This window comes from Puma concolor, chromosome A3, assembly GCF_028749965.1.
Source record: "Puma concolor isolate L17-30 chromosome A3, mPumCon1.1.hap2, whole genome shotgun sequence".
In the NCBI taxonomy this organism is placed as follows: domain Eukaryota; kingdom Metazoa; phylum Chordata; class Mammalia; order Carnivora; family Felidae; genus Puma; species Puma concolor.
In genome coordinates this window covers 97916305-97925322 of record NC_141669.1, presented here as the reverse complement: position 1 = coordinate 97925322, position 9018 = coordinate 97916305, and positions in this window count along the sequence as shown.

The following is a 9018-nucleotide window of genomic DNA, read 5'->3' as shown; positions in this document are numbered from 1 at the left end:
TAGAGTGAAGGAGAAAGCCACATGATTATCTCAGTTGACATGGAAAAAGCATTTGACAAAAATTGACACCATTTTTAATAAAAAAAACACACACATACTTAATAAACTAGGAATGGAAGGAAGCTTTCTCAACATAATAAAGGCCATATATGCAAAACCAATAGTGAAGGAAAGAAAGACAGAAAGAAAATATGGAGAAAGAAAGAAAGAAAGAAAGAAAGAAAGAAAGAAAGAAAAAGGAAAGAAAAACCAATAGCTTACATTATCTTCAATGGTGAAAGGCTGAAGGCTTTTCCCCTAAGATTCAGGACAAGACAAGGATGCCCACTTTGGCCATTTATATTCAACATAGTACTGAAGTCCTAGCCAGGGCAACTAGGCATGGAAAAAAAAAAGGCACCTAAATTGGAAAGGAAGAAGTGAAATTATCTTTAATTGTAGATAACATGCTTTTCTATGCAGACACCCCTGAAGAGTCTATGCACAGTAAAAGAGAGCTAATAAATTCAGCAAAGTTGCAGGATACAAGATCAACGTTCAAAAATCAGCTACATTCCTATACATGAACAATGAACAATCCAAGAAAGGAATGAAGAAAACGATTCCAGGGCACCTGGGTGGCTCAGTCGGTTAAGTGTCTGACTTCGGCTCAGGTCACGATCTCATGGTTTGTGAGTTCGAGCCCCACGTTGGGCTCTGTGCTAAAAGCATGGAGCTTGCATTGGATCCTCGGTCTCCCTCTCTCTCTGCCCCTCCCCTGCTCACACTCTCTCTCTCACTGTCTCTCAAAATTAAACACTAAAAAAAAGAAAAGAATTCCACTTAAAACAGCATCAAAAATAAAAGACTTAGAAATGAATTTAACAAAGGAAGATAAAGACCTGTACACTAGAAACTCAAAACATTAAGGTGACAATATTAATCCCTATCAAAATCTAAATGGTATTCCTTACAGAAATAGAAACACCAATCCTAAATTCACATGCAATCTCAAGGGACCCCAAATTGCCAAAACAATCTTGAAAAATATCACAAGTTGGAGTTGGAGGACTCAGCTTTGATTTCAAAACTTACTATACACCTACAGTAATCAAAACAGTGTTGTTCTGTCTGGCATAAGGACAGACGCACAGAATAATGGGATTGAACAGAGACCCCAAAAGTAACCCCTCACATATACAGTCAATAATTTTCAACAAGGGTGTCAAATTCACAACAAATGATGCCAGGGAAAATTGGAGGAAAGGAGAGACGTTTCGATAAATGATGCTGGAGTACCTTGTAATGCCAGAAAGAAATTAAGTATGAAAAAAAGAAAAGCCCACATTGGTGGGGATGTGTTCAGGGTACAGCAGCCAACTGAAAGAGCTCCCAGTGGCCAAAACTGGAATAATTTGAGCCACAATATTGCATTATAACCCAAAGTATAGGGGCGCCTGGGTGGCTCAGTCAGTTAAGCATCCAGCTCTTTTTTTTTTTTTTTAAGATTTTTTTAATGTTTACTTATTTTTGAGAGAGAGAGAGGGAGAGAAACAGACAGACAGCAAGCGAGCAAGCAAGCATGTGAGCGGGGGAGGGACAGAGAGCTAGGGAGACTGAGGACCCACATTGACAGCAGAGAGCCCTATGTGGGGATCGAACCCACAAACCGTGAGATCATGACCCGAGCTGAAGTCAGATGTTCAGCCAACTAGGCCACCCAAGCATCTTAGCATCTGGCTCTTGATTTCGGCTCAGGTCATAATCTCACAGTTTGTGAGATCGAGCCCCGAGTCAGGCTCTGCACTGACAGCATGGAGCCTGCTTGGGATTCTTTCTTTCTCTCTCTCTCTCTCTCTCTCTCTCTCTCTCTCCCTCCCTCCCCTGCTCATGTGCATGAGAGTGCATGCTCTCTCTCAAAATAAATAAACTTAAAAAAAAAATAACCCAAAGTATAAAGTAAGTATGTGTGGGTCCATACTGATACAAATAAATGATTGAATGCATTGCTAAATGGGGGAGAAGAGAAAAATCTCCTATGTAGAATTCCAAATAAATAGATCCTCCGTTGAGTGCAGTGATCAATTCCACTGCCAGAGAAAAACCTGTGTTGGACTTACTGACGTGAAGTCTATTGTCTCCAGCATGTCACCTTCTTAAGGGACTTTCAAGGGCAGTTTTGACTGTGATTTTTGCTCTACATGCTGAGGGTTGACTTTAAAACTTAAACCTGAAGAAGATGGGGCCCTATTATATTCACTCCCTGTTAGAGCCCACTACTGGGCCATATGTGAGGCAGGGCTCCATGTTTCCTTTTCAAATAGTCATAGGGCGCTTTATGGGGTGCCCTGTGATGTGATGTTTCCGCAATCATCTGGTGCTGAAATTGGAACATTTACACAAAGGTTGGACAATGGTGCCAATTCAGCTGACACCCTCCACCTTTTTCCTAAACAAACCAGCCCCCTTGCTGCCTCCTCTTTTCATCACAGCCTTGCCCCAGAGAACCTTCTCATTCATTGCCTTAATTGTTCGCCCTCACCTGTTACATTCATGCCCACCATCTATCCCACTTTAAACCCATGCCTTCCTATTAATATCTCCCAGTAGAGTACTGATGATTAATATTCCCTACAACAGAAGTGACTTGGAAACCCAGCTTTCCCATAATAGCTGCAAAGACTTGGCCCTGATTCAAGTCCACAAAACACAAGCCAAATTACACACTGGTGAAGCCTTTTTTTTTTTTTCCCCCAAATCCTGTCCTTATATGAGTTAAGGTGGAACCAGTATCATGTGAATACATTGTTCAAACACTGGGAGAGGACTGTACCCCCAACTTAGTTTCCATTTCTTGGTTCTTCTTCAAGTCCCCGATTTCCAACTGTCCTTATTTTTGATGCCTTGTCTTTCTTTAAAAGACGCTGGAGAGAGGGGCACCTGCTCAGTTAAGCATCTGACTTCAATTCAGGTCATGATCTCACGGCTCGTGGGTTCAAGCCCCACATTGGGCTCTATGTTGACAGCTCAGGATCTGGAGCCTGCTTTGGATTCTCTCTCTCTCTTTCTCTCTCTCTCTCTCTCTCCCACTCATGCTCTGTCTCTCTCTCTCTCTCTCTCTCCCACTCATGCTCTGTCTCTCTCTCTCTCTCTCTCTCAAAAAGAAATAAACATTTGAATAAATAAATAAATAAATAAATAAATAAATAAGGCTGGAAAGGAGGGCAGAGGGAAGTATGGGGCTTCATGCCCTAGGAATGTGGAACCAGGGAGAGGTGTTTTATGGTTTTGTTAAATCTTTTTTTAAATATTTTTATTTGTTTTTGAGAAAGAGAGAGGCAGAGTGAGTGGGGGAGGGGCAGAGAGAGAGAGAGGGAGACACAGAATCTGAAGCAGGCTCCAGGCTCTGAGCTGTTAGCTCAGGGCCTCACACGGGGCTTGAACTCACGAGCTGTGAATTCTGGACCTCAGCCAAAGTCAGACGCTTAACTGACTGAGCCACCCAGAACCCCCAGGGAGAAGTTTTTAAGAAGGTCAGATTCATATTTTTGGTTTAGAAATTTAGCTCAGTCTGGTGGCAGTGGTTGTGTGTCCCAGTGATTTTACATAGGAAGAATCATCACTCAAGCAATCCATTTCAAAGGGACTTCAAGGTTTGAAAACAACTCAGCGAGGGTGGGGTATTCTGAAGCTCAGAGGCCTCCAGTACACCTGAGTTTGAACAGATTTGCTCCTGAGGCTTCCTGTTTTAATGTCACCACCGGCCCCTTCTCCAGCTCCCATCAGAACGGATATTGAAAGGACAGGAGCTGTGAATGGAGCACTATTGTTCCTCTGTGGTGAGAGCAGTGGAGAGCAGTGGTCACCTTGGGCATACCTGGGTCAGTCCAAAGCCGAGAGGGCCGGGAGCTCATGTGATCTCAGGGTACCAGAACACTAGAAGAAAGGCAGAGACATGAGGTTCAGAAGTTCTGGCCTACAAAGCAAATTGCATTAAACTAGCCACGGTTCCAAACTTTTGTCTCATCCTGATAAACATTTAAAAAAGGGAAATTTGTATAGCTTGCTGGGATCAACTTGAGGGAGCTTGGATAATTCTAAACAGAGCTTCATGGAAGGGTGCCTGGCTAGCTCTGGCTGTACAGCATGAGACTCTTAAATGGAACTTCACGGATAATAATTATTTACATTGCTTTTCCTCTGTATTCTTATAAAAATAAAAACAAAAACAAAATATCTATGGTACTCTATAATTATGAGAAGAAAAATACAAACCAAGTTATTGGGGCAGATTTAAATATTGAATCCGTGTAAAATTTCTTGACAACTCTGTGATTTTTTTTTTTTAATGACAATCTAGAGCTCATTTCTCTGTGTCTTTTTTATACCAGGTTTTATGTTTAAAATGTCTGCACATCAGAGCGCATGGCTGGCTCAGTCAGAAGAGCATGTGACTCTTGATCTCAGGGTCTTGAGTTCGAGTCCCACACTGGGTGTAGAGATTACGAAAAAAAAAAAACCACCAACTTTAAAAAAATTAAAAAAATAAAAAATTAAATGTACATAAATCGCGATCAAGACATTTTAAATGATAATCTCTTCCATTCTTGATAGTTATCATGCATGGAGAACAAATTTTCTTGGCACAAGAAGTGACGATGATAAAAAGTACAAGCCGTTTTTATCAGTTCATAATTTTATGTAAGATTTTGCATAGAGGTAGGTCTTGGGGCACCGGGGTGGCTCAGCAGGTTAAGCGTCCGACTCTTGATTTCAGCTTAGGTCATAATCTCACGGTTTAGGAGTTTGAACCCTGCCTCGCTCTGACACTGTGGAGTCTGCTTGGGATCCTCTGTCTCTCCCTCTCTCTCTGCCTCTCCCCTGCTCGCTCTCTCTCTCTCTCTCTCTCAAAAATACAATAAAAAAAAACTTTAAAAAAAATCATTAAAAAAGAAAAAGAAAAGTAGGTCTTGCTACAGTAAAATCCGTGTGTCCCTTGTTCATTTTCATGAACACCCAGTACCAGCAACCAGGTCAAGAAACAGAATGATACCAGCATCCCGGAAGCCTCATTCAGGGCTTCTCACATCAAATAGTCCCTCTGCCCTCCCGATAGGGGAACCACCATGCCGACTTCTGGAAGTGTGATGTATACAGACATACTTGCACCTGTGTGTTGGTGCACACGTATGCGGTTCTGCTGGGAAGTGTCTGGGGGTGAAGTTGGTGGGTCACGGAGCTCACACCTGTTCAGCTCCAGCAGCTCCAGCTGAAGTGGTTCCAGCTCAAGGGCGCAGTGCTCCAGCTGCTCCGTGTCTTTGTCAACGTGCGGTGGTGTCTGATAAAGCCACAATTTTTTAACACTGATTTATAAATACATAGCAGCCGAAATCATGTTTCAAGGCTCTCATAGCTCTCTTCTTCCATTAACAATGGCAGTGGTGACTTTTTTTTTTTTCTGACAATGTGACTGGATTTTGAATCCGAGAGAGGTCGGTCACACGGAGTATTTGGACACAATGAAAGTAATCCAGGGTTTGGGCAAACTGGATGAGAGGCCTCACTGCAGCCGCCTGCTAAGAGGTCACCAAAAGGCCCACTCAGTTGCAAAAGAAGAGACATTTCCTAAATAGGCAAAGCCAGGATTCAGGGTCACTCCCCACAGCAGTGGTGACAGGAGCCCTCTCCTCCCTCCAGGGCCGAGGGGTTCCCATCTTAAGGCTCATTGGCTGGGATGCGCCAACATGCATTATAACCAGATGCCTGACTTTGGTGTAGTCATGATACTAATTCATCGTCTCAAACAGAAAGCCAAGGAGGTAGCAGACATATCACTGTCCCCTTAGTATAGAGGAGGAAACTGAGGCCCCAAAATGTAAGGGATCGTCCTCTGAGTAAAGCCAGAATCCCTGCTTTGCACCTTTTTGCTGCTGCAGAGCCTCATTCACAGAGGCCATCTTCTGAGAACAATATCCTGCTGGAGAGCTGCGAGCCTTCCCTATCAAAGGGAGGCGTGGAAGACCCAAAAACAGAATTCCAAAGGTGAGTGTTATTCCCTCAGAACCTACTGAGGCTTCCTGTGGGCTTCTCTGCTCTCTTCTGTTTCTCTCTCTCTTCCCTTTCCCATCAGGTGCCGAGTCCTGTCTTCCTCACTCCTTCCTCTTTTCCCTCTCTTGCCTACTCTCCTCCCATTTTTACTTATTTTTATTTTTCAAAAGTTTATTTATTTTTGAGAGAGAGAAAGAGAGAGACAGAGTGCAAACAGGGAGGTGCAGAGAGAGAGGGAGACACAGAATCCGAAGCAGGCTCCAGGCTGAGTAGTGAGCACAGAGCCCGACACAGGGCTCGAACTCACAGTCCAGAGTTCGAGATCTCAGATCATGATCTGAGCCAAAGTTGGCCGCTTAACCGACTGAGCCACCCAGGTGCCTCTCTCCTCCCATTTTTAAAAAGTGTCTATTTGTTTATTTTGAAGGAGAGAGAGTGTGTGTGCACGAAAGGGGAGGGGCAGAGAGAGAGGAGAGAGAAAATCCAAAAGCCAAAAGCCAAAAGCCAAGCAGGTTCCGAGCTACCAGCGCAGAGCCCCACGTGGGGCTCCATCTCATGTGAGATCACAACCTGAGCCGAAATCAAGAGTCGGACACTTAACCGACTGAGCCACCCAGGCACCCCTCGTCCAATTTTTTAAGTAGCTAAATACGGGATGAGAAGATTCTAGATACACACATTCTCCTTGTGTCTATAAGAAGATATCCGTTCTCTGTTTTAAACTTTAAACCAGGCAAATTTAATCTTTTATGTCTTTGAATAGAAAACTAAAAACCAATTAGGTTGCTCTGTAACTTTCTGGCTGTGGGTAAGTTATCTAACACTGTGCCTCACTTTCCTCACCTGTAAAATGGGGACACGGACAGCACCTATTTTGTTGGGTCATTGTGAAGATGAAATGGGTTGATAGATATAAATAGCTTTTTTCCCCCCACTTTCTTTTACAGCTTTATTGAAATAATTAATATACCATAAAATTTACCCTTTTAAAGAGCCCACTTCAGTGGGTTTTAGTAGAGTCAGAATTGTACACCCGTCACCATGATCTAATTCTAGAACATTTTCATTATCCCCCAAAAGAAACTCATTAGCAGTCACTCCCCATCTCCCAAACCCCCGAGCCCCTGGCAAACAGTAATCTACTTTCTGCCTCTATGGATTGGCCTATTCTGGACACTTTGTATAAATGGAATCATACAATACCTGGTCTTTTGTGACTAGCTTCTTTACTTAGCATAATGTTTGTAAGGTTTCAGGTTTCGTCCACGTTGTAGTATGTATCACTACTTCTTTTCTTTTCCTTGAGCATGTGTATATGTGTGTGTATAATTTATTTTTTCTTCTTGGTGCTTTGAAATTTTGTCCTATAATTTCTTTTTTTCCTAACTTTATGGAGGCATAATTTACTAATAAAAATTGTTTCTAAGGGTGCCTGGGTGGCTCAGTTGGTTAAGCGTCGGACTCTTGATTTGGGCTCAGCTCATGACCTCACAGTTGTGAGGTCAAGCCCCAAGGCTCCTTGCTGGGTGTGGAACCTGCTTAAGACTCTCTCCCTCTGCCTCTGTCTCCCTCAAACGTGCACGTGTTCTTTCTCTCTCATAATAACAATAACAATAATAATAGTTTCTATTTAAGGTGTACAATGTGATGATTTGATATACCTATACACTGTGAGATCATTACTACAATCTAGCTAATTAACACATCCATCACTTCACATAGTTACCTTTTTGGTGTGTGGTGAGAACACTGAAGATCTACTCCCTTAGTGAATTTCAAGTGTACAACACAGTATTATTAACTAGCGTCACCACACTGTACTTTACACCCCCGGAACTCATTTGTCTGGTAACTGAAATGGTCAACGGGTATACGAAAAGGTGCTCGACGCCACTGATCATCAGTGAAGTAAATTTGTGAAAACACAAATTACAACCACAAAGAGGTACCACCTCACACCTGTTAGAATGTCTGTCATCAAAAAGACAAGAAGTAACAAGTGTTGGCAAGGATGTGGAGAAAAGGGAAGCACATTAATGTGCTAAGTGTTTGCCAATATTAATTTTAAGCCTTCCACCTTGTAGTAAGAGCTCTGCCTCGACTTACCTCTGTGATTATTAAAGGAGCCCCTCTTACTCAGAGTCTCCAGTGGTTAAGCAGGACTCTTCCATTAAGCTGGCATAAGTAATGATTTACCATTGAGAAAAAGGGAGTGAGGAATTCAAAACCAATCGGCACCTAGTTCCTGGTGGAAAGTTGCTGGAACTTTCTGACCCAGAGAAGTGGGTCTTCAATCTTCTGTATTAGGTGGTACTGACTCTGCAGCAGTAAATGCACACTCATACTTCACTTTGGGGAACAGTTCCTTGCTGTCTTACCTTGGGCTGCTAGAACAAAAATATCATAGACTGCATGGCTTAAATGGCGGATATGTGTCTGTCAGTTCTGGAGGCTGGGAAGTCTGAGATTAGGGTACCAGCCTGGTTGGGTTCTAGTGAGGGCCCTCTTCCTGGTTTGCAGATAGCGGTCTTCTTGCTGTGTCCTGACATGGTGGAGAGCGAGCTGTAGTCTCTTGTTCCTAAGAGGACACTAATCCAGCCTGGGGGCTTGACCCTAATGAGCCTATCTAAACCTAACTACCTCCCAAAGGCCCCATCTCCTATACCACCCCACCAGGGGGTTAGGATTTCAACATAAGAGTGTTAGGGGGGACACAAACATGCGAACCATAGCAATTGCTACTTGTCAACTGTCTCCCTGTCTTTTTTTAAGTAATGTTTATTTATTTATTTTTGAGAAAGTGGGGGAGGGGAGAAAGAGGGAGAGAGAGAATCCCAAGCAGGTTCCACCCTGTCAGCGCAGAGCCCGATGGAGGGCTCCATCTCACGTGAGATCATGACCTGAGCCGAAATCAAGAGTTGAATGCTCGCTCAACAGACTGAGCCACATAGGCATCCCTTGTCTTTTGTATCGTGATTATTGGCTAGAGGA